This window comes from Triturus cristatus, chromosome 2_2 (assembly GCF_964204655.1).
Source record: "Triturus cristatus chromosome 2_2, aTriCri1.1, whole genome shotgun sequence".
In the NCBI taxonomy this organism is placed as follows: Eukaryota; Metazoa; Chordata; class Amphibia; order Caudata; family Salamandridae; genus Triturus; species Triturus cristatus.
The window spans coordinates 537,460,432-537,484,686 of record NC_140582.1 but is presented as its reverse complement, the minus strand read 5'-3'; positions in this window follow the sequence as shown (position 1 = coordinate 537,484,686).

Below are 24,255 nucleotides of genomic sequence, written 5' to 3'. Positions count from 1 at the left end.
TGCTGGAAGGACTCTGCACACACCCCTCTTGTGTCTGGGCACTGCTGGGAGTGTTAGGCACCCACCCCTCCTGTGTCTGGGCACTGCTGGGAGGCCTCTGCACACACCCCTCCTGTGTCTGGGCACTGCTGGGAGGACTCTGCACACACCCCTCTTATGACTGGGCACTGCTGGGAGGACTCTGCACCCAACCCTCCTATTTCAGGATATGTACGCTTAGAACATACACGGGTGTGGGTTCGCTCCATGCATACGCGGGTGGGGGTACGGTCCGTACATACACGATTGGGGTGGGGGTACGCTCCATGCATACGGGGTGGGGGTATGGTCCGTATGTACACTGTTGGCATGGGGGTACGCTCCATACATACGCGGGTGAGGGTACGGGTCGTACATACACGGTTGGGGTGGGGGTACGCTCCATGCATACGGGGTGGGGGTACGGTCCGTACGTACACTGTTGGCATCGGGGGTACGCTCCATACATACACGGGTGAGGGTACGGGTCGTACATACCCGGTTGGGGTGGGGGTACGCTCCATGCATACGGGGTGGGGGTACGGTCCGTACGTACACTGTTGGCATGGGGGGTATGCTCCATACGTACGCGGGTGAGGGTACGGGTCGTACATACATGGTTGGGGTGGGGGTACGCTCCATACATACACAGGTGAGGGTACGGGTCGTACATACACTGTTGGGGTGGGGGGTACGCTCCATACGTACGCGGGTGAGGGTATGAGTCGTACATACACGGTTGGGGTGGAGGTACGCTCCATGCATACGCAGTTGAGGGTACGGGTCGTACATACATGGTTGAGGTGGGGGTACGCTCCATGCATACGCGGGTGAGGGTACGGGTCGTACATACACGGTTGGGGTGGGGGTACGCTCCATGCATACGGGGTGGGGGTATGGTCCGTACGTACACTGTTGGCATGGGGGTACGCTCCATACGTACGCGGGTGAGGGTACGGGTCGTACATACACGGTTGGGGTGGGGGTACGCTCCATGCATACGGGGTGGGGGTACGGTCCGAACGTACATTGTTGGCATGGGGGGTACGCTCCATACGTACGCGGGTGAGGGTACGGGTCATACATACACGGTTGGGGTGGGGGGTACGCTCCATACATACGTGGGTGAGGGTACGGGTCGTACTTACACTGTTGGGGTGGGGAGTACGCTCCATGCATACGGGGGTGGGGGTACGGTCCGTACATATCCGTACCCACACTGTGGAATGCTTGTGCGGGCCGTACCCAGGCCTTTGCCACGTGGGTACAGCCGTCCTGCCATTGTTGGGGTGACGTAGGTATGGGCGTGGTACGACTCGTACCCACGCTCTTAAGGCGTGGGTACGGGACTGTAGAACGGAGGCGACAACTACCTCACTACAGCGGTGTCCGGGCGCGGGGATCCTGTCCCCCGCGCTCGACCGATTAACGTCCCGGTCACCCAGGACACCCTCTCTTTCTCGTCCCCTGCAGGTACCGACTCCTGGACTTGGTGAACCGGAAACACTCGCCAGCCATCCCGGACGCAGAAACTGGACGACCTCGAGCGACCCGGAAGCACCCGCCCCTGACCCCGGAAGAGGCCAGCCAGACAACAAGCCGGAAGGTAGAAAAAGCCCCGAGGACGACGGAGCGTCGTTCGGAGCAACCGACTCGTGGCAGGAGACAACGGAGAGCGACAAACCCCCGACAGAGAGCGGCGCAGCACGGCTGGACCGAAGCAAGGAAGAGGACGAGGACGTCTGGACGGAGGACTGGTGGCATCCTCAGGAGGAGGCTGGAGAGCGGCCGCAACTCGGACGAGAGTTGCGGCGGGGCACGTGAGTACACGTCACCTTTCTCCGTGGCCCTTTTGTAGTTAGAGTTGTAAATATAGAACTGTAAATAACATAGGAGACACGCGCACTAAGACACAGTATACTTATCCCCCTTTTTCACGAGCACTGTATAAATCCCGATCACTGCCCCAACACCTGGCACCTCTATCCCCTCCCCTCTCTTACTTGCCTTTTCCACCTCCCCTGTCCGTCCCGTCCTCACTTCACCCTTTCGTAATCCCTCACTCTCGGGTGTCGGTGGAAGTATTCCGACGGTGTCGCTCGGACTAATAGCCCTTACGCTTCTCTCCTTTGTTTCAAGCCTCCGTGGAGCCCCAGTACCATATCGAGGGGATCACCATGCTGCAAAGGAGAAGCCTGACTCGATCTCGACTCCACCACACCGAACCGGGTCACGAGCCAAGTCAACCGTCCCGTCCTGTTTTTGACTCTGTACATCTGTTCCCCTGTTGATTAAAGCACAGACATTGCTCACTATATTCGGCCTCCCTGCCTGTTATTCCGGTCCGCCCTGCCCACAAGTCCACAAGTGGTGTCAGAAGTGGGGTCGCCCGGAGGCATGGAGGCCGCAGTCAAACAACTGGCAGAATGCCAGGAGCAACTGGGGAAGATGATGGAGAGATTCCTCAAAACAGCTGAAGAAGATCGGGGACAGCTGCATGATGTGTTGAAAGGCCAGGGTACCGCGCAGGACCAAGCCCTCGAGAAACTCACCACTGTCATGGGACAACAAAGACCCGTCACCTCCCTGCCCTCAGTCGTGGTACAGAAGTATGTACCTGGAGAGGACCCCGATTACTTCTTCACGAACTTTGAGCGCCTAGCTCAGGCAGCTGCCTGGCCCGAAAACCGGTGGGGCCACTACTTAGGTCCCCTATTGACCGGAGAACTGCAGGCCGCCTACCAGCAGGCCAATATCCAGGGACAAACACCATACGCCGACATCAAGACCTGCATCCTGGAACGTTTAGGGATAGACGACGAGACATATAGGGTCCGACTCCGTCAAGCAAGGGAAGGACCCCAAGAAACTCCCAGGGCTCTAGCGTTCCGTATTCAAGATCTGGCCAATCGGTGGTTAAAATCGGCTACAGCCACTAAGGAAGACATTCTAGCCAAAATATATTTGGAGCAATTTCTGGCTTCCCGATATCCTGCCACCCAGAAGTGGGTACGCCAACATTCACGTCTAACGCTCGACAGTGCGGTGGAAATAGCCAGCGCCTACAGCAGAGCCCAGGAATCCCAGCGACCCAAGGAGGAACATCATTCCCGCACACCTCCGGGGAACCATCCCCGGGTTATACGACCCCCTCAGGTGGTCAGGAAACCCGAGCCTGCTGCCCTCATGCCTTATCCTGTCTTGCCTCGGCCCCATCCACCTGGACCCCAATGTTTTCATTGTGGTGGGTACGGACATATTGCTCGCGTCTGTCCTCAAAGGGAGGAGCCCATGGACATAGGGATGGCGAAAAACTATGTATGTCTCACCGCTGACACCACTCCCCCTCCGTTTCGATGCCCAGTGCGGATTGAAGGACACAGGATGATGGCACTGGCCGACACTGGCTGCAGACAAAGCGTCCTAAGACCCCAAGAACTGCCTCACCCTGTCGGGCCCGTGACAGGAACCGTGGCTATCAAATGTGTCCATGGCGACACCAAGCACTATCCGACCACACAGGTCCATGTCCAAAACCCCACGGATATGGGTAGTCTGTTGACGGTGGGTCTTATACCTACCCTCCCCGAACAAGCGATATTGGGAAGTGATTATAGTGGTCTACCCCCTCTCCTTCAGGACACCACCGAATCTCTGAGGAAATGGTGGGCCGAAGCTCCGTTTTCCCGTGGATCCCCTCCGGGGCGTCCAGCGGTCAAACCAACTAAGACCAAAAGACAGAAGAGGAACGAAAGGAAGGACTTTGCTATGGCCTTTCCTGCCCAAGTCGATATCCATCCATGGGAAACCGACCGGGAATTCCGCGCCACACAACAGGAAGACCCAGTGTTGCAGGAGGCCTGGGCGCGTGCGCTGGGTGCTGAAGATCCCCTACATGTAGGTCCTTATTTCTTCCGGAAAAACGGACTCCTCTACAGAAAGGGAGGACCCCAACAGCCACCCCAGCTGGTTATCCCCGGGTTGTTTCGTGATAAAGTATTGTTCCTAGCACACAGCCATTTGCTGGGAGGGCATTTCAGTGACGAAAAAACCGGTCAGACCATCCTAGATAAGTTTTACTGGCCAGGGGTACACGGACAGATCAAACAGTATTGCCGGGAGTGCCCGGTCTGCCAACGGAATAGTCGATATCGGCCCCCCAGGGTTCCTCTCCAGCCCCTCCCCATCATTGATGTCCCTTTTACAAGAGTGGGCATGGACATTATAGGACCATTGCTACCCTCGAGATCCGGATGTAGATACGCTCTCGTACTGGTGGACTATGCCACCCGCTTCCCGGAAGCAGTACCCTTACGCCACCCCACCACTCAAAACATTGCCAAAGCCCTCATATCCATTTTTTCAAGGGTGGGTTTTCCCCACGAGATATTGACTGACCAGGGGACACCCTTTGTATCCGCCCTGATGCGCCAAGTCTGCTCCCAGCTAGGCATCAAACAAATACGAACAGCTGCCTACCACCCCCAGACAGATGGGCTAGTAGAGCGATACAACGCCACCCTTAAGACGACCCTTAAAAAGCTTTTGGGCCTTGAAAGTAAAAGATGGGAGGAGATGCTTCCCCTGGCGCTGTTTGCCATCAGGTGTAAGCCGCAAAGCAGCACAGGATACTCACCATATGAATTATTGTATGGAAGAGCCCCACGGACACTCTTAGATATGGCAAAGGAAGCGTGGGAAGCCGAACCCGACAGAACCCGACCCTTACCAGAATACGTGGACAACCTGAAGACCCACTTGGAACAGATAAGGGTCATTGTGAGGCAAAACCTGGTAGCCGCTCAAGACACCCAAAAACACCAGTACGATAAGGGAACCAAAGCCCGAAAGTTCAGCCCTGGCGATCTAGTACTGTTACTATTGCCTTCTTCCGACCACAAATTACTAGGACAGTGGCAGGGCCCCTTTCTGGTGCTAAGAGCCGTGACTCCCGTTACCTATGAAGTGGAAACAGAACCCACCCGAGGTATCACGCAGATATATCACGTGAACCTCTTGAAGAAGTGGGAGGGCCCCCGTCCTGTCCTGTCCAATACAATAGCCCCTCCCTTTGAAGGGTGCATTGACCCTGACCTCCCCGAACCTAACAAACAGGATCTCAGGAAAGCCCTGTCCTCGGTGCAAACAGTCTTTTCCTCCCTTCCAGGACACTCCACCGTGGTTGAACATGCCATCCACACGGAACCAGGAAAAACCGTGAGACAACGGCCCTACCGCATCCCTGAAGCACGTAGAGCCATCATCAGAGAGGAGACGAATCAAATGTTGAAAATGGGCATCATAGAGCCCTCCAACAGCAGCTGGAATTCCCCCATAGTGTTAGTACCCAAGCCAGATGGCTCCACCAGATTCTGTATTGACTTTAGAGAAGTGAATAAAATATCGGCCTTCGACACCTATCCCTTACCCCGCGTAGACGAAATGGTGGAACGCATAGGCAAAGCTAAGTACATAAGCACCCTGGATCTCTGCAAGGGTTACTGGCAAATCCCCCTCAAAGAAACAGATAAACCCAAGACCGCCTTTTCCACCCCTGAGTTTAAGGTGATGCCTTTTGGGCTTCACGGTGCCCCAGCTACGTTTCAAAGAGCCATGAACTTGGTACTACAGCCACACCTAAGGTATGCCGGGGCATACCTGGATGACATCGTCATTTATAGCGACGGTTGGGAGCAGCACTTACAACACCTACGTTCTGTAGTTGCCTCTCTGGGGAACAGTGGCTTTACCATCAACCCCTCCAAGACCACCCTAGCTGCCCAGAGTGTAAAATACCTTGGATACCTGTTGGGGGAAGGGCTCATACGGCCTCAGAACAACAAGATCAAAGCCATTCAGGCCATCCCCTTCCCTCAAACCCGGAAGGAACTTCGTGCCTTTCTGGGTTTATTAGGGTACTATAGGAGGTTTATCCCGAATTTCTCCCAAACCGCGGCCCCTTTAACTGATTTATTGAAGAAAACCACGAGAACTGAAGAACTGCTCAGACATCCCTCAACCCCGATGGTACACGCCTTTGAACGGCTGAAGCAGTCCCTACTCTCGGAGCCGGTGTTAGTCAGCCCGGACTATACCCAGACTTTCATCTTGCAGACCGATGCCTCTGATCAGGGCTTAGGGGCTGTTCTTTCACAGAAGGACTCGACAGGGATCGAACGACCAATATTATACCTCAGCAGGAAGCTTTTTCCCCGAGAAGTAAATTATGCAGTAATAGAGAAAGAGGCCCTAGCCATTAAGTGGGCAGTGGAAAGTCTTAGGTACTACCTGGAGGGGCGTGAGTTTATATTATACACCGATCATGCCCCTCTAGAATGGATGGCCCGTAATAGGGGCCACAATGACCGAGTCCTTCGGTGGTTTCTCTCCCTACAGCCCTTTCGGTTTAAAACCGTACACCGGAAAGGACTACAACAGGGCAACGCTGATTATCTGTCCCGGTATCCACCTCCCAGCCCCCCTACCAGAAAGACAGCTAGGGAAAGGGGATGTAGAACGGAGGCGACAACTACCTCACTACAGCGGTGTCCGGGCGCGGGGATCCTGTCCCCCGCGCTCGACCGATTAACGTCCCGGTCACCCAGGACACCCTCTCTTTCTCGTCCCCTGCAGGTACCGACTCCTGGACTTGGTGAACCGGAAGCACTCGCCAGCCATCCCGGACGCAGAAACTGGACGACCTCGAGCGACCCGGAAGCACCCGCCCCTGAACCCGGAAGAGGCCAGCCAGACAACAAGCCGGAAGGTAGAAAAAGCCCCGAGGACGACGGAGCGTCGTTCGGAGCAACCGACTCGTGGCAGGAGACAACGGAGAGCGACAACCCCCCGACAGAGAGCGGCGCAGCACGGCTGGACCGAAGCAAGGAAGAGGACGAGGACGTCTGGACGGAGGACTGGTGGCATCCTCAGGAGGAGGCTGGAGAGCGGCCGCAACTCGGACGAGAGTTGCGGCGGGGCACGTGAGTACACGTCACCTTTCTCCGTGGCCCTTTTGTAGTTAGAGTTGTAAATATAGAACTGTAAATAACATAGGAGACACGCGCACTAAGACACAGTATACTTATCCCCCTTTTTCACGAGCACTGTATAAATCCCGATCACTGCCCCAACACCTGGCACCTCTATCCCCTCCCCTCTCTTACTTGCCTTTTCCACCTCCCCTGTCCGTCCCGTCCTCACTTCACCCTTTCGTAATCCCTCACTCTCGGGTGTCGGTGGAAGTATTCCGACGGTGTCGCTCGGACTAATAGCCCTTACGCTTCTCTCCTTTGTTTCAAGCCTCCGTGGAGCCCCAGTACCATATCGAGGGGATCACCAGCTGCAAAGGAGAAGCCTGACTCGATCTCGACTCCACCACACCGAACCGGGTCACGAGCCAAGTCAACCGTCCCGTCCTGTTTTTGACTCTGTACATCTGTTCCCCTGTTGATTAAAGCACAGACATTGCTCACTATATTCGGCCTCCCTGCCTGTTATTCCGGTCCGCCCTGCCCACAAGTCCACAGGGACGTACCTGTATTGTTGTGTTGCCGGTTCGCGTCGTCAACCACTTCCGTTGTGGCGGACGCTGGCTTTGCTGGACACGCCCCCACCCCCTCGTAGTGACCAGGGCCTGGGAGTCAGGTATGTCCAGGGCATGTGTGCTGTGTGACTTTGGTGGGGGTTTTGTGGCCTGCCCCTGCTCCTGCCCCCCCCTTTCCCCCCTCCCTTTGTTGTTCTGACCTTCTGCGGCGTCTGCGTCGTAACCTGTAGAGGAGGTCGACTGCTATGAGGGCCGGGATGACACGTAGGTTCGGGTCCATGTCTGTCCGTCGCGTGCAGGTACTCCTTGTTCGCGTCGTCCTGATTTCCCGGCAGTTTTTGGCTGCCGGAAAATATTCTCCGTGCGGGATGATGTCGGTGCGAATCGTACTTCCTGGTTCGTGAATGGCAGGCTGCGTGCGTCCCGACGTCACGTCGGCGCTTTCCTGGATCACATTTGTATGTTTATTTTCGTCTGTCGGGGTTTTGTACGATTCGTACGGAAATAGTATTTCCGTGCGAATCGTACTTACATGTTTGTATATTGTTACGACCGGGTACGCGTCGGACGGAGAATATGCTCCGTCCGACGGCTCGTACCCGGTTTTTACAGGATCGTAATCGGCACCTATATGCGTGTGTAAACTGTCGGGTAATTTTAAGGCGTAATTTGGATGTAGAAAAAGGGTTAGTTAATGGCGCAATGGGTAAAGTGGTGGATTTTGTTAATTATCAGAAAAAATAGGGAATTGAATTTTTAAAAATTAAATTTGATCAGATTGAAGAAGTTAAAGAAATTGGTCGTTGTTCAGTTCGTTTTTTGCTTGTTAAAGATTTATAAGTCCGTAGGAAACAATTTCCATTTTCTCTGGCATATGCAGTGACTATTCATAAATCTCAAGGATTAAGTGTAGATAGTGCATTGGTGAACATTGGATCTACTGTATTTAAAGAGGGTATGGCATATGTTGCTTTGTCGCGAGTCAGAACATTATCTGGTTTGTTTTTGATTGATTTTGATGAGACAAAGGTTACTGCAGATGCAAACTGTGTAAAAGAGTATACTAGGTTAAGAAGGGTGTATGCTCCAAATTTAGGTCAATATCCTGTATTTGAAAAGCGTGTGATTGGTCAAAAAAGAAGGTTTGAGAATATCTGTTCTGAAGGTGTCGAGAAAGGAACAGAACAAGATAATGTTGTGATTGCAAGTAAAAAGAAATTGGACACTGTTGAAGAGGTTGTTGGCTATCAGTTTGAAAATAGTTCAGGTGTCAACTGCTATGCTAATGTAGTGGTCAATGTTGTTTTTTATCTTGAAGGTTTGCAAGAGCAAATTATGCAGAATCAGCAAAAAAGATGTTGTTCTCTGTTGCATTCTGTTTATGAAAAATTGACAACAGATACAAGTAAAATACAATCTGTTTCAGATGTTCTTAATCTTTTGGATGTGTGTTCTGGTTCTACACAATTTACACAAAATATCCAACAAGATGCTCAGGAATTTTTAATGTATATGCTTACCATTTTTGAAAATGAAGGTGTAGAAATAGAAAATATTTTTGGCCTTTCTTAAAAATGGGAACATCATTGTGAAAATTGCATGTATCCATGTACCACTAATGTAGACACTTTGGGCCCGATTCACAGAACTAACTTAAGACAAAATCCTAAACTTACTACCAATTTGGTATTCACAGAAGGCACTTACTCATTTTGGTATTCACAGAAGGCACTTACTCATTTGGGTATTCACAGAAGTTAGGAGTCCTAACTTTAGGACTCCTAAATGCCTTCTGTGAATACCGAAAGCCTTAAAATTAGGATTTTTCTCAGTTTAGTAGTTGTAAAGTTAGGAGTCCTAACCTTAGGACTCCTAAACTGAGAAAAATCCTAATTTTAAGGCTTTCGGTATTCACAGAAGGCATTTAGGAGTCCTAAAGTTAGGAGTCCTAAATTTAGGACTACTAAATTGAGAAAAATCCTAATTTTAAGACTTTCGGTATTCACAGAAGGCATTTAGGAGTCCTAAAGTTAGGAGTCCTAACTATACTACTACTAAACTGAGAAAAATCCCAATTTTAAGACTTTCGGTATTCACAGAAGGCATTTAGGAGTCCTAAAGTTAGAAGTCCTAAACTTAGGACTACTAAATTGAGAAAAATCCAAATTTTAAGACTTACGGTATTCACAGAAGACATTTAGGAGTCCTAAAGTTAGGAGTCCTAACTATACTACTACTAAACTGAGAAAAATCCTAATTTTAAGACTTTCGGTATTCACAGAAGGCATTTAGGAGTCCTAAAGTTAGGACTCCTAACTTCTGTGAATACCGAAATGAGTAAGTGCCTTCTGTGAATACCAAAATGAGTAAGTGCCTTCTGTGAATACCAAAATGGTAGTAAGTTTAGGATTTTGTCTTAAGTTAGTTCTGTGAATCGGGCCCTGAAAGATTTATGTATTTAACATTACCAGACTGTAAATCAGTGTCTTTCAATAAATTAGTTAAAGGTGCAAATCAAAACATGGAGTGTAGCCAATGTAAATCAGAAGTGTTATCCACATTATTTTTAACAAAATATGGATAATACATAATTTTAATGATGCAACGTTGTACAGCTGATGGAAGAAAATTGGATACTTTAATAAAGCAGTTTGTAGCAACACAACTATCAATATCAGGAAGGACTTTTGTAGCAATTGCAATAATTTTCCATGATGGTCCTTCCACCACATCTGGACATTACACTGCCTATCTAAAATGTGACAAAGGCTGGACACTTTATAATGATTCCCAGTTGGTTTTCAAACAACGTTTGCCTAGGGAATTACCTCATTCCTACCTAATATTTTTAAAGTCAAAGTTTTAGGAAGATAATTCATTCTCTGAGGAATTTATTATTATAAATTAATAGGACTACCATTGGACAATTTACATAAAAAGGAGTGCAAAAATACCATTTGGCCTCAAGGAAAGGTATATGTTTGAATTATGGACTTTTCGTGCTCATTGATTCGGTGAATATTTTAAAGCGACAACACTTACAGTTTTTATAAGTTAAAGGTATAACATTTTGTTAGCCATAAGCATTTCATATATGTGTGATTTGTATTTTCTGGTATTTTACTGAGAATAGCATGTTTTTTTTTTTTTTAAATCTTTTTGATTGTTTTTTTTTTGCCCGCTGTTAAGTGATGAGTACGATTGAAATCACTATTTCTAGTGAAATTCAATATATTCTGAGAACAGCAAAAAGGCAAACAAATTACTTTGTTGAAATTATGCTGTTGTAAAAAATGTATTATTACATGTTATAACTATTTTTTCTTTTTTTTACAGATCCTAATTCTAAAATAAGCAGTTTACATCAATTTACATTGCAAAAAAAATCTGAAAAAAATGTATACCATTTTTAATTTCTATTACTGTGAAGGTAAGTTTAACTAAGTATTAATATGCAGAATGGGCAGATCTGCAAGAACCTACAAAGATTGAACAAGTTTTTAAAAACACTCCGTTTATACCGATGTAGTTTTGCAATCTCTCTGTTACCGGATATTATGTAACCTCCAAAAAACAGATTTGAGTGGTTCATAATTTTTCCCATTGTACCTATTGAAGGACCGCAATCATTTCAATCATTCTTGTTTGAGCATCTTTGCAGACAGAACTCTGTGCTTACCGTCTATCATTGGGAAGCAATTTTAAAACAGAAATATGTCACTTTTTGTAACATAGTTATTGCACAAGACACTCTTTCATATTTACAAAGATAGGAAAAGGCGCTCTGTGTACTTTTTGTGCTCCATGTAAATACAACCTCATCATACACACCACTTTGCGTTGAAAGGTTGTTCTATAAGTGTTGTTGTGCATGATTGTACTGAATACTCATAGAACAAGAAACATCTCCAGATTTATCAGAAATCATATATCTCGATATGTGTGTGAATGCTGCACCATTCTCTAATTGGTGTACGAAAGCACAACAAGGAGAATTGTTTTCATTTCTCCTCATTTTTTAATCTTCAATGCATGCTAAAATGTTCAGCATACATTGAAGGAGAAAAATGCGTTTACTGATTGTTTTGTGCAGGAAGGTGTGTCTTTCTGCACAAAAACAAACAGCACATGACACAGATATCCTTCCACCATGGTGCAAGGGTGCCTGTGTCACCACATGGCTGCAATTTAAGCAGCCGTGCAGAGAGAAGCATAGATGTGCAACATATTTATGTACATATGTTGCATCCCTGTGCTTCGGAAGTACTACAGCACACTGCAGTTAAAGAGGTTACTGTGTGATGCTGCAACACTTCCTCATAGTTCTGCACTTATACATTCACCATACGCTATTAATGCATTCATTCAGTCAATTACATACTACACATACATTCATCTAAACTTTCACACACCAACAAACAAATATATAGCTCTTTTTTTAAACCAGAAAAGTTAGTTCTTAGAAGAACTTTTTTTTCTTCTCTTTTCTTTTATTATTTTTTTTTGTTTTTTTGAACAATTTTTATTTTTTGGGGGATTTTCTTGAAAAAAAAAAGGAAACAAAGAACTGGAGGAACAAAACAATGAACTTCAGGGGAAAAAAAACCCCAAAAAAACTAACAATGATGGCTTTCTTGCATCCTGCAAATTAAGTCAATAGATTGCTCTCCATAGCATAGCACTGCATTACACTTCAAGCAGAGGACTTTCAGTGTGGCAAACTGAGGACCGATGTCCAGGTGTTGGTCCGATGGATGCACGTGAGAAGTACTTGGCTCTGATGTCTGTGAAGGTCCAGGGAGAACTCTCATTCTTCGGCACTCTTCATGTGCCATGTTTATTGGATGCATGGTTTTGAGATGTTTTTTCATGCTGGCTGTACCACATGAGTACTTCTTTTCTGGATCACCACGGGAGAGCACTCTTTGACATATCTTGCATGTCACTTTGGTGCATTGGTCTTGGATTGCCCCTCTGGAAAAGTAAAAAATTTCCAGACGATAGATGAATATCTTTCCGGGCGTGGTGCTTCAACCAGAAATTCATCTCCAGAAGAATGTTGAGATGCTGGAGATCCCTCCTGCCCTGAAGCCATTGTTTTGCAAAAAAGATTGAACTAAGTTTAAACTTAGCCAAAAAAAGTTCTTCTCAGCAGAGAGATGCTCCTCCACAGAAGGTCTAAGAAGAATGATTGAAATGGGTGGGGTCTTTCAATAGTTAGAACAGGAAGTGTAATGAACCAATCAAATCTCTTTTTTTCAGGTCACATGGGATCCGCGCACCGTGCGCTTACGCAGCACGCACCCAGCGCGCATCCGCGAAATTGAATTTAAAAGCAATATAGGATTAGACGTAAAAATATATTACTTTTATGAGTAGTTTAGAGTTTGTCTTCAAATAATATTCTCATGAAATACATATATATATGTTTTTTTAAATGTTAAATATTTTGCGGGATTCGCGCACCCACCACGTCATACACGCATATGACGTATCGCCGAAGCACGGAAGCATCGCGTAACGTTTACCGTACGTGTCGCGTATAGGCTTGGAGTCGCGTACCGGTCGCTTTGCAATCGCGCACCCAACAGGTACCCAACACATTCCGTACGCAGATGCTTTCGCGTAGGGATCGAGAACGGTGCGCATAGGGTGCGCGGATCCCAAAAAACTGGGAAAAAAAGTTTTGAAAATATAGTTTAAAAATATTTTCAAAAATATAAAAATATATTTTAAAACATTAACAATTTTTTTTACAAAAACCCAATAAAAACAAATAATATTATTTAATTTTTAAAAGAATTAATAGAAAAAATAAGTTTTGAAAATATAGTTTAAAAATATTTTCAAAAATATAAAAATATATTTTAAAACATTAACCATTTTTTTTACAAAAACCTAATAAAAATAAATAATATTTTTTAATTTTTAAAAGAATTAATTGAAAAAATAAGTTAAAATAAAGGTGCTAAAAAAGTATTTTAAAAAAACATAATTAAAGGAATTGACACACTGAAATTGAAAAATTTAGAAAATCAATGAAAATCATTAAACATCATAGCTTTAGAGATAAATTATAGATAGGAATTAGCATTTAAAAACCTTTGAAATTCACTGAAAAAACCATAGGTTTTATGCACGTTATAGTTCGGAATTGGCATTTAAAAAACCTTAGAAATTCACTGAAAAAAACATAGGTTTCAGGGGTGTTATAGTTAGCTGGACATTTCCCTCATACAAAACCCTAGAAATTCCCCCGTTATAGTTAGTTCAGCTAACTATAACTCACGCGCCCCCGCAATGCACTGCTGATGACGTCACATATTACATCACTCATGACATGGTCAGTGACATCACTGATGACATCACTGATGACATCTCAAATGACATCACTGATGACATCACTGGTTGGTTTGGATTTTGGAAGAGAGAGCAGGTTTCCTGCTCTCTCTTCCAAAATCCAAACCACAGTTTGCTATGGCAGGGCGGGAGCCGCGAGGCTCCCACCCTGCCATAGCAAACAGCAGTGTCCCGGGGTGGATACCTTGGGACACTGCAGGAGCCAGCCCTGGGGGTGGCGGTCCCCAGGGCCATCACAGGCTCCAGGAGGGGGGTCACGCTGCCCCCCTCCCATTACATTGGCAAAGCCCTGGGGAGGTGGTGGTCCCCGGTGCTTGGGGGTCCAGAACGGACCCCCGAATATACATAATTAGTGCCCCGGGGAGGTGGCCGACCCCGGGGCATGTGGGGGGGCCTGAGCCCCCCACACAGGTATATGTATTTTTTTTAAAGCCCCTGGGGGTGGCAGTCCCCGGGGCAGCGGGGGGTCCATGAGCCCCCCCACAAAATTATTAATAAAAGCCCCGGGGGTGGCGGTCCCTGGGGCTTTAGGGGCATTGGAGGCCCCCACACATAAAAAAATAAAGCCCCGGGGGTGGCGGTCCTTGGGGCTGCGGGGGTCTGTGAGCCCCACACAAATATTTACTGAAAGTCCCAAGGGTGGCGGTCCCCGGGGCTGAGGGGGCCTGCCTCGGCCCCCACAACTTCAATTTAACATGCCCCCGGGACTTGGCCCACCCGGGGGCTAAACAATAAGGAAGCACGGGAGCCCGCGCTTCCTTTTTTTAAATTTTCAGCTGAAATTTGCGCTGGGTGCGCGAATCTCGCCAATTTAAAAAAAAATGCTTTTCTTGGCCCTGGGGGATCTTGTGAGACCACCTGAGCAGACCTAGAGGGTCAGGGTGTTTCTACCCTGCCCCCTTTTCTTGTTTTGCACCTTCTTTTCTGTTTTCTTGTGCCTGGGTTCTACCGAGGCACAAGATGGCTGCCAACACTTCCTGGTTTGCAGTGTTGACAGCCAATTAGCATGAAGCTCGTGTTCGGGATGGTGCATGGATCCTCCGCGGCCATAGATATCACTCTCTTTATTTCTTAAATTTCTCAAAATCTACTGAACGGATTTACACCATTTTTAAAAAGATCGCTTTCTGAGCCAAGCAGTACCTTTTGCCAAATTTGGTGTAATTCCGTTCAACTGTTTTTGCTATAACTGTGTCTAAACTTTCCTATGGGAAATTAATTTTTTTACCTCTATTTTTTGATTTTCTCAGGAACTACTAAACGGATTTACACCATTTAAAAAAAGGTCTCTTTCTGAGCCAAGGGCTACGTTTGTACAAAATTTGGTGTAATTCCGTTCAGCAGTTCGGGCTGTAGTCTGTTTCCTATGGGAAATAACATAGAAAAAACGCTTTTTGGTACCCCCCTTTTTTTCTCGGCCCCCGCTTGACGAGCAGAGGCCCTGCGGATGGCACACGAGGTAGGGTGCCCAGTCGGGTGCACCGGCGGGGCAGCGAAGTGACAAGCACCACAACCCACAAAAAAGGTAACGAGGGCACTGAATAACACAGGATCTTCTCTTTGTATCTGGCAGGAACAACAAAGTGAAAATGCCCTAGTACCAAAATGTAGAATTAGTGCAACAACGGTCTTCAAGAGGACCTGTGACGCCGCTTCTGCCTCCCATACCCTGGAGGCAGCAACTGGGTCAAGCGGTACGGTCATACTGCGGTGGGACGCACACTCGTTGACCTCTCATGGCACTGCTCCACACTTCAGGGAGGACGCTTTCCATTAGCTATGTTTTCTGATGACGTGTCGCGCCCGCCCCGTCCAACAACAGAACTCCTTTAGATCCAAACAGACTCTTCCACTTTCTCACCGGAAGTGAAACCAGGCCACGCGGACACTTTCACAATACAACAGCTGGGAATGCACTTTTTGGTAAAAAAAACGCATTCCTTCCTCCTAATTAATCAAATAAACGTCTCACTGACGAACAGGGGCCAGCTTCAATCAGTAAACAGCCGTTACAATGACTTTTTTACTTCGCAATACCATTACAACGCATGCATTACCACGCATGCGTTGTACATCGCGAAGTCATTACTACACATTTTTTTTATAACGCATGGTCATTTACCACACATGCCTTTACAACAAATTTTGTTGTAAAGGTATGTATAGTAAATGACCATGCGTTCTAAAAAACATGTAGGCGATCCACGTTGTTGTAAGGAAACAGAGGCTGTTCCGTTTCCTCACAACGACGTGCACCGCCCCTCAGACACAACGTGAAGCAGGAACCACGAGGAGAGAGGAACCATGAGGAGTGAGAGGTAAGGGGGATTGGGCATGTGGTGTTTTTTTTCCTAGGGTTTAGGGTAGTGCAGTGGTGTTTGGGTAGTGTAGGGGGTCGTGCTGGGGTTAGTTTTTTAGGGTTTAGGGTAGTGCAGTTGTGTTTGGGTAGTGAAAGGGGTCATGCTGGGGTAGTGTTTTAGGGTTTAGGGTAATGCAGTACTGTAGGGGGTCATGCTGGGGGTAGTGTTTTAGGGTTTAGGGTAGTGCAGTGGTGTATGGGTAGTATAAGGGGTTGTCCTGGTGTAGTGTGTTAGGGTTTAGGGTAGTGCAGTGGTGTTTGAGTAGTGTAGGGGGTCATGCTGGGGGTAGTGTTTTATGGTTTAGGGTAGTGCAGTGGTGTTTGGGTAGTGTAGGGGGTTGTGCTGGGTCTAGATGTAGGGTTTAGGGTAGTGCAGTGGTGTTTGGGTAATGTAGGGAGTCATGCCGGGGGTAGGGTTTTAGGGTTTAGGGTAGTGCAGTGGTGTTTGTGTAGTGTGGGGGGTTGTGCTGGGGGTAGTGTTTTAGGGTTTAGGGTAGTGCAGTGGCATTTTTGTAGTGTGGGGGTTGTGCTGAGGGTAGTGTTTTAGGGTTTATGGTAGTGCAGTGGTGTTTGGGTAGTGTAGGGGGTAGTGCTGGGGTAGTGTTTTAGGGTTTAGGGTAGAGCAGTGGTGTTTGTGTACTATAGGGGGTCATGCTGAGTTCTAGTGGTTTAGGGTTTAGGGTAGTGCAGTGGTGTTTGTGTAGTGTAGGGTGTCGTGTTTTAGGGTTTAGGGTCGTGCACTGGTGTTTGGGTAGTGAAGGGGGTCGTGCTGGGGGTAGTGTTTTAGGGTTTAGTGTAGTGCAGTTGTGTTTAGGTAGTGAAGGGGGTCGTGCTGGGGGTAGTGTTTTAGGGTTTAGGGTAGTGCAGTGGTGTTTGTGTAGTGTAGGGGGTCATTCTGGGGGTAGATTTAGTGTTTAGGATAGTGCAGTGGTGTTTGTGTAGTGTAGGGGGTCGTGCTGGGGTAGTGTTTTAGGGTTTAAGGCTGTGCAGTGGTGTTTGTGGAGTGAAGGAGTCGTGCTGGGGTAGTGTTTTATGGTTTAGGGTAGTGCAGTGGTGTTTGGGTAGTATAGGGGGTTGTGCTGGGTCTAGATGTAGGGTTTAGGGTAGTGCAGTGGTGTTTGGGTAATGTAGGGAGTCATGCTGGAGGTAGTGTTTTAGGGTTTAGGGTAGTGCAGTGGTGTTTGTGTAGTGTGGGGGGTTGTGCTGGGGGTAGTGTTTTAGGGTTTAGGGTAGTGCAGTGGCATTTTTGTAGTGTGGGGGTTGTGCTGGGGGTAGTGTTTTACGGTTTATGGTAGTGCAGTGGTGTTTGGGTAGTGTAGGGAGTAGTGCTGGGGTAGTGTTTTAGGGTTTAGGGTAGAGCAGTGGTGTTTGTGTACTGTAGGGGGTCATGCTGAGTTCTAGTGGTTTAGGGTTTAGGGTAGTGCAGTGGTGTTTGTGTAGTGTAGGGTGTCGTGTTTTAGGGTTTAGGGTCGTGCACTGGTGTTTGGGTAGTGAAGGGGGTCGTGCTGGGGTAGTGTTTTAGGGTTTAGGGTAGTGCAGTTGTGTTTAGGTAGTGAAGGGGGTCTTGCTGGGGGTAGTGTTTTAGGGTTTAAGGCAGTGCAGTGGTGTTTGTGGAGTGAAGGGGGTCGTGCTGGGGTAGTGTTTTGGGGTTTAGGGTAGTGCAGTGGTGTTTGTGTAGTGTAGGGGTTGTTCTGGGGGTAGATTTAGGGTTTAGGGTAGTGCAGTGGTGTTTGGGTAGTGTAGGGAGTCGTGCTGGTGGTAGTGTTTTAGGGTTTAGGGTAGTGCAGTTAATTTTGGGTAGTGTAGGGTCTCGTGCTGGGGGTAGTGTTTTAGGGTTTAGGGTAGTGCTGTGGTGTTTGGGTAGTGGAGGGGTAGTGTTTTAGGGTTTAGGGTAGTGCGCCCAACCAACCACAATATCCATGGACAAACGGGATCCTGACTCTTTTGAACGCTCCGCCAATTGAATAATTTGGGTCAAGGGCCCTACCACGTCCAAGACCTATCAATTCCTTTCTTGGGATCCCTCATATACTTGGAGAAAAAGGTACATAGTTTCTCATCAATTTCAGGCGTGTGTGCCACCTTCCCCTTCATTCTCCCCTCATCCTATTCCTGACCTCCAATTCAAGGGGTTGATGGATTTTCCCCACCACATACTCTGCCACTTTGGTGTCAGGGATCCACTCCGCCGACCTAGGAAGGTAAATTTGGGTAGGCTCAAGCATGTTCAAGTGGACCCCGTCCCCAACCCGGAACTGAGAGGAGTGGGACTCTGGATGCCAAGGACACCCCGAGTCCTTATAGTCATCGGAGGAGAAATCGTCCTCCGATACACCCTCTCCCTCTATGGGAAACCCGCCGTCGGGGTCTACAATAGTGTTGACAGTGACGCAGTTTTCTCCGGACTCCTCCTCCTCCCAGCAGGGTGCATGTTGTAGCGTTTGCGCACTCTTGAGAAAGGTCTCCGCAAGTTTATCAAATCCTTCCAAGTACCCCGCGTTATGCTTTACAACCCGTTTATTCCTTATCTGGGAGCTACTGGGACCCGCCACCACCAGATCTGGGTCACTGAACACCCCAGGGATGCATTTCGCCAGCTTATCAACCTGATCCCTAAGAGGAGCCAGCGCCCTAGAAATAGAAGGAGAGAGGACTTGGTACACTGCTGGAGGGAGAAGTTGGGGGGCCATTCCCCCTCCACTTCCTGGTAGGAGGAGTAAAAATGGTCTTCTGGAGAAGACATGATAGCAGAGGGTGTGAGCACAGAACAAATGCCCTTAAAATCCTTAAGTCAGACCCCTCGCCGGTGCTCCAACAGCTGGGCTTTCCCCAAAGCTGTTATAAGAATAGACTGAGGCGCAATACCAGTTACCACCACCAGGTGGCGCTGGTCACTAACGTGGCTGTGTGGGGAAATCACCACGTAGCGGTGTCAAAATTAGGCGAGGGTTGGTCGGGAATCAAACGGACACTAAAGGAGTGACCGGATTCTCAAATGCACGTAAAGACCAGCGGGAGCGCTCGATGGAGCTGCCTCGCTCGGACCAGACGCGCCTGACAGGATCTCACCGCACGCAGAGCGCACAGCGGGAGAAACTGAGAGGGGGAGAACGCTCTCGGGCAAGAGCCTGCTGCGCAGGGAATATGAAACAATACGAAGGCAATAATGCTAATAACGTGCACAAGAAACCACTATACAAACAGCAACAACATCAGATTAAGCCAAGAATGTAAGGAATGCACTTAACTGATGAGCAGTGAAGAAAGAGGACGCGGAAGGGATATTTTATACGATGGACTGTGATATGATTGGACTATGGTTTACTTGGAGACTACCCCCCTAATGGTTCATGGGTTGTGTAGTCTTTTGTTTAATGATTAGTGTTACGTTTTCTTTTAACTGCTTTGCAAATAAAAGAAGGAAAGATATGCATAATCCTCACCTCCGTCCTGCCATAGAATTCATTAAACTTTATTCGATCTGATTTAGAAACATAGGGGCAGATTTACAAGCCCCTTGCGCCACTTTTGCGTCACTTTTCCCATGTTAAAAGTGACGCAAAAGTGGCGCACGTGGCTTGTAAATCTGCCCCATAGATCATAAAAGTGTACATAAAAACAGTAAATCCTCTTTCCTAATACAACACAGTGAGAATTAATTAAAACCAGTAGGTAAAAACGGGTGTTACAAAGCCTGGTTCAGAGCAACTTCAGGTTAACAGAATCGTAAAGTTCAATGTTTCGTAAGATCAATCTCATTTACTTCGTGCAACATACGCAATAAGGGGTCCAAGTAAGATATAACGCTCCAGTACTTGACCAGTCTGCACTATATAAAACTGCAGAAAAAATAAAAATAAAAAGTATTTTGCACACTTCTGTCATTGGGCTATATGTGGGCTACATCTGGGTGATATTTGTGCTACATTTGGGCTCTTTTTTCTCTGGTGGCCATCTTGGAAGACTTTATTTGTTATGAAGTTTCCTAATTTCCTCATTTACTGCAGTCTCCTCAGTAGGAAATGCCTTCAGTTTTTTACTTTGATTCCATCAAGAAGGCATTCAGATGTGTCACACATTTGCCATAAATTCAGAATGTTAGCACTCTAGTTGTTCATTAGATCACTGTAGTAAAGCTACTGCTCACCAGGGAGTTAACTGGAAGTCTACTGCTGGTATTGAAAGTGATTGTTTCAGTCTGCATGTCAGAATTTTCTAATGAAATAGAAGAGGATTTGAGATCTCACTCAAAACATGCCCTAAATTTTCTTTCTGCCGCACTAACCATAATTTCTATGGCAAAATGAACCCCCTCATGTTGTTCCTTTTTAAATTAAATGTTTTAAGTGTTACCAGTCTATTCCAATCAAGATGGCTTCAGGTGTGCCATAATTTTGTCATAAGTAAGACTGCTAGCACTCTAGTTGTTCTTTAGAACACTCTGGGAAGCTGCAGTAGAACACAAAGGCATCAACTGACAGGCTGCTCCTGTTGAAATATAACAGGAAGATATTTGAGATCTCACTTAAAACATGTCCTAATTTTTCTTTCTACAGCACTAACCATATTTTATATGACAAGATGAACCCCATCATTATGTTCCTTTTTAAATTAAATGTTTTAAGAGTTACCAGTTTATTCCAATCAAGATGGCTTCAGGTGTGCCATAATTTTGTCATAAGTAAGACTGTTAGCGCTCTAGTTGTTCTTTAGACCACTCTGGGAAGCTGCAGTAGAACACAAACGCATCAACTGACAGGCTGCTCCTGTTGAAATATAACAGGAAGATATTTGAGATCTCACTTAAAACATGTCCTAATTTTTCTTTCTACAGCACTAACCATAATTTCTATGACAAAATGAACCCTCTCATGTTGTTCCTTTTTAAATTAAATGTTTTAAGAGTTACCAGTTTATTCCAATCAAGATGGCTTCAGGTGTGCCATACATTTGTCATAAGTAAGGCTGTTAGCGCTCTAGTTGTTCTTTAGAACACTCTGGGAAGCTGCAGTAGAACACAAAGGCATTAACTGACAGGCTGCTCCTGTTGAAATATAACAGGAAGATATTTGAGATCTCACTTAAAACATGTCCTAATTTTTCTTTCTACAGCACTAACAATAATTTCTATGACAAAATGAAACCCCTCATTTTGTTCCTGTTTAAATTAAATGTTTTAAGAGTTACCAGTTTATTCCAATCAAGATGGCTTCAGGTGTGCCATAATTTTGTCATAAGTAAGACTGTTAGCGCTCTAGTTGTTCTTTAGAACACTCTGGAAAGCTTCAGTAGAACACAAAGGCATCAACTGACAGGCTGCTCCTGTTTAAATATAACAGGAAGATATTTGAGATCACAATTGAAACATGTCCTAATTTTTCTTTCTACAGCACTAACCATATTTTATATGACAAGATGAACCCCATCATTATGTTCCTTTTTAAATTAAATGTTTTAAGAGTTACCAGTTTATTCCAATCAAGATGGCTTCAGGTGTGCCATAATTTTGTCATAAGTAAGACTGTTAGCGCTCTAGTTGTTCTTTAGACCACTCTGGGAAGCTGCAGTAGAACACAAACGCATCAACTGACAGGCTGCTCCTGTTGAAATATAACAGGAAGATATTTGAGATCTCACTTAAAACATGTCCTAATTTTTCTTTCTACAGCACTAACCATAATTTCTATGACAAAATGAACCCTCTCATGTTGTTCCTTTTTAAATTAAATGTTTTAAGAGTTACCAGTTTATTCCAATCAAGATGGCTTCAGGTGTGCCATACATTTGTCATAAGTAAGGCTGTTAGCGCTCTAGTTGTTCTTTAGAACACTCTGGGAAGCTGCAGTAGAACACAAAGGCATCAACTGACAGGCTGCTCCTGTTGAAATATAACAGGAAGATATTTGAGATCTCACTTAAAACATGTCCTAATTTTTCTTTTTACAGCACTAACCATAATTTCTATGACAAAATGAACCCTCTCATGTTGTTCCTTTTTAAATGAAATGTTTTAAGAGTTACCAGTTTATTCCAATCAAGATGGCTTCAGGTGTGCCATAATTTTGTCATAAGTAAGACTGTTAGCGCTCTAGTTGTTCTTTAGACCACTCTGGGAAGCTGCAGTAGAACACAAACGCATCAACTGACAGGCTGCTCCTGTTGAAATATAACAGGAAGATATTTGAGATCTCACTTAAAACATGTCCTAATTTTTCTTTCTACAGCACTAACCATAATTTCTATGACAAAATGAACCCTCTCATGTTGTTCCTTTTTAAATTAAATGTTTTAAGAGTTACCAGTTTATTCCAATCAAGATGGCTTCAGGTGTGCCATACATTTGTCATAAGTAAGGCTGTTAGCGCTCTAATAATAATAATAATAATACTGATATTTGTAAAGCGCGAACAGCTACCTCACGAGGAGGTGTCCCGGCGCTATAGACCGCTGGGGAACCCGTCCTGGCTATCCCTGTGAGATGGTCCCTTTCTGGGTATCTCCAAGGTGAAACCAGGCATCCCCAGCGTCTGTGGGGGGCCGTTGTAGTTGTTCTTTAGAACACTCTGGGAAGCTGCAGTAGAACACAAAGGCATCAACTGACAGGCTGCTCCTGTTGAAATATAACAGGAAGATATTTGAGATCACACTTGAAACATGTCCTAATTTTTCTTTCTACAGCACTAACCATCATTTCTATAACAAAATGAACCCCATCATTTTGTTCCTTTTTAAATTAAATGTTTTAAGTGTTACCAGTTTATTCCAATCAAGATGGCTTCAGGTGTGCCATACTTTTGTCATAAGTAAGGCTGTTAGCGCTCTAGTTGTTCTTTAGAACACTCTGGGAAGCTGCAGTAGAACACAAAGGAATCAACTGACAGTCTCTGCCCTTGTTGGATGTACATGATTTACTGAGAATGACAGACTTCATTCTCACATGACTGAGAAAGATAATGTGAATTTACAGAAAATATGCTCTCATTTTAGCTTCAATTTTCTCTCAAACATGATTCGGGATATCCCAGCAGAAGGTTTTTCACTGGGTAAAATCACCTTAGAACACACCACAATTCCTGAAATTAGTATGGTACCATCAACAAATTAATTCTAATGTAACTAAAGTCTGTTATCACCCTATAGTTCTCCTTTTGGTAACCCTCAAAATCTTCGATTCACTACAATGCATTTCAATGTGGTACTATCATGTATATTGGTCCCAAGATGGCTGCCAGCAATTCCAGGATGAAGTGCGGACAGCCAATCAGATCTCACGATGAGATGTTTCATTAGGCTCCGCCCAGATATTGAAACTTTTTCTTTTTCTAATTTCTCATGAACTACTGAACAGATTTACACCATTTAACAAAAAGGGATCTTTCTGAACCAAGGGCTAGCTTTTCGCCAAATTTGGTGTAATTCCATTCAGCAGTTCGGGCTGTGGCCGTGTCTAAAGTTTCCTATGGGAATTAACATGGAGAAAACATGTTTTGGGACCCCCTTTTCTCTCGGCCCCTGCTTGCCGATTCACCCCGAAACTTTTAAGATAGGAGCTGACCGGAGCGCCCCCCAAGTTTTGAAAATTTTGCGAAGATTCGTCAACCGACGCCAAAGTTATTGGGAAAAGAATGTTACGATTTTCCTATGGATAACTGGTCCTAACTATAACTACCTACTGGCGACCGCCAGTAGGTAATGTATGTATATATGTGTATATATATATATATATATATATATATATATATATACACACATATATACATACATATATATAATCTATATATATATAATCTACATATATATGTATATATATTCAGTTAAAAAACCATAGGTTTCAGGGACGTTATAGTGACAAATTAGCATTTAAAAATCCTTAGAAATTCACTGAAAAAATCATAGGTTTCAGGAACATTATAGTTAGTTGGTCGTTTCACTTGTACAAAAACAGAGAAATTTGAACGTTATAGTTAGTAGAGCT